General features: G+C 41.6%; 1 pseudogene; it reads left to right on the top strand.

The window, feature by feature from the left end:
* Positions 1–2,649, top strand: part of LOC114007511 (nucleolar protein of 40 kDa-like) — a 13,185-nt pseudogene that overhangs the window by 1,852 nt on the left and 8,684 nt on the right.

The raw sequence follows: 2,649 nt of genomic DNA, 5'->3' as shown, positions 1-2,649 counted from the left end.
TTTCTTTCTTTCTTTCTTTCTTTCTTTCTTTCTTTCTTTCTTTCTTTCTTTCTTTCTTTCTTTCTTTCTTTCTTTCTTTCTCTCTTTCTTCTTTTGACCAGAGAGAGACAGAGTGAGAGAGTCAAAGAGAGGAAAGTAAGAAAGAAAAGCACCAGGTCTGGGACTTGAACTGTGGCCATGCTGGAGTCCAGCCCCACTAATCACCATGCCACCTGCCAGCTCCTTATTTATTTATTTATTTATTTATTTATTTATTTATTTGACCAGAGAGGGACAGAGTGAGAGACAGAGAGAGAGGGAAAGTAAGAAAGCAAACTGCCAGGTCCAGGACTCAAACTGCAGTAGGCCATGTGAGAGTCTAGCACCATTAACTACCACACCACCTGCTGGCCCCTTTTTATTTTATTTTATGTTTTTGCCACAGGGTGCATAAACTCACTGGAAAGAGCCAGAGAGAGTGAAAGCAAAACCTCACCCCCCAGGGGAGATGGCCAGGGAAGATGGCCACACTGCAATCTCTTCTCCATTCTCCTTTGGGATCTTGGGCATGCATGCACCCAGTGTGATTTTCTTTTTTCCTTTTTAAAGAATTATTTAATTAATTATATTCATTATTATTATTATTTTGAAATTTTGACCAGAGAGAGAAAGTGAGAAAGCAAGCCAGAAGGCCCAGGATTCAAACCACGTTCAGCCATGTGGGAGTCCACTGTCTTAACTACCATGCCAACCTCCTCAGAATGATTTTCAAGCTGCATGATCTGGGACTTGAACTGTAGTTGGCCATGTCTAGTGGGAGTCTAGTGCCTTAAACATCACACCTCCTGCTGGTCAAAAATTTTTTTTAAGTTAAAAGAACAATACATTTGGGAACCAGCAGTTAGCGTAATGGCTATGTTGCTGGACTCCCACGTAGTCGACCGCGGTTCGTGTCCCGGACCCGGTGGCTTAAAACTCACGTTGGGCGCATGTGCGTACGTGCCTAAGATCCCGAGAGGAGAATGGAGGAGAAGGGATTGCGGCGTGACCATCCCCCCTGGGGGGTGATTTCTCATTTTCTGTCTCTATGTCTCTCTCTGTCTGGTGAGCGCACGCACCCTATAGCGAAAAAATCTCTAAAAAAAAAAAAGAACAATACATTTAATTTTTTTCCCCCAAGAATTATGTTATGGGGCTGGCAGATGGTGTGGTGGTTATGGTGGTTGGACTCCCACTTGGCTGACTGCAGTTCTAGTCCCAGATCTGGCAGCTCACTTTCTCATTTTCCCTCTCCCTCTCTGTCTCTCTCTGGTCAACTTCAAAAATAAAATGAAAAAAAAAAAAAGAAATAATGACAACTAATAAAATTAAATAATTCCAAAAAGAAAAGAATTATTTTTATTTAACTTTATTTATTTACTTATTTTAATTTGACCAGAGAGGGACAGAGCAAGAGAGAACGAGAGAGAGGAGATGAGAAAGGAAGCCGCCAGGTCTGAGACTTGAACTATGGTCAGCCATGTGGGAGTCCAGCATCCTTAACCACCACTCCACCTGCTGACCCTATAATACATTTAATTTAAAAGATGACGAACACAGTGGGTCCCCATACTTTAATATGAATTAGGTAAGGAGGAGTAAAGAACAGTCTTTGTTAAGAATATAGCGGTGGGGCCAGTAAACGACATCATGGTTACCTTGCTGGACTCCCACGTGGCTGACAACAGTTTGATTCCTGGACCTGGTGGCTTAAAACTCATGCTGGTGGACCAGCAGATGGTGTAATGATTATGTCGCTAGAGTCCGACGTAGTTGGTTGTTGTTCAAGCCCTGGAGTCAGTGGCTTAAAATTCACACCTCAGGTGCTGCCAGGTGGAGTGGTGGTTAAGGACACTGGACTCCCACATGGCCAACTGCTGTTCAAGTTCTGGACCTGGTGGCTTGCTTTCTCACTTTCTCTCTCTCTCTCTCTCTCTCTCTCTCACTCTGTCCTTCTCTGGTCAAATTAAAATAAATAAATAAAATTAAATAAAAATAATTTAAAAAAAGAAGAAGACATGTATTTAAAAAAAAAAAAAATCCGGAGAGGAGCATGGAGGAGAAGGGATTGCTTTGTGGCCATCCCGCTGGAGGGTGATTTCTCACTTTCCTTCTCACTGTCTCTGTTTCTCTGGCACACATACACTCCTGAAGGTGAAAACCTTTAAAAAAAAAAAAAAAAGATAATGGTGGCTAACATTTTTTGTATTCAAAAAATGCCACAGGAATTTAGAGGAAGGTGGGCCAGCAGGTGGTGTGGTTAAAGGTGCTGGATTCTCACATAGCTGACTGTGGTTCGAGTCCTGGACCTGGCATCTTGCTTTCTTCTTTTCCCTTTCTCTCTCTCTCTGGTCAAATTAAAATAATAATAATAATAACAAATGGAATTATATCAATAAATAATTCTTTTTCTTTAAAATTTTAATATTTTATTTATTTATATATTTATTTGTTTTAATTTGACCAAAGAAGAACAAAGTGAGAGAGAAAGAGAAAGGGGAAAAGTGAGAAAGCCAGCCACAAAGTCCGGGAACTTGAACTGTGGTCAGCCATATGAGAGTCCAGTGACATAATTGCTATGCCACCTGCTACCCAACGCTCCCCCCCCCCCCAAATAAACGCGGACTTGGG

This window comes from Tupaia chinensis, unplaced genomic scaffold (assembly GCF_000334495.1).
Source record: "Tupaia chinensis unplaced genomic scaffold, TupChi_1.0 Scaffold000186_1, whole genome shotgun sequence".
In the NCBI taxonomy this organism is placed as follows: domain Eukaryota; kingdom Metazoa; phylum Chordata; class Mammalia; order Scandentia; family Tupaiidae; genus Tupaia; species Tupaia belangeri.
This window is presented reverse-complemented; position numbering and strand designations above follow the sequence as displayed.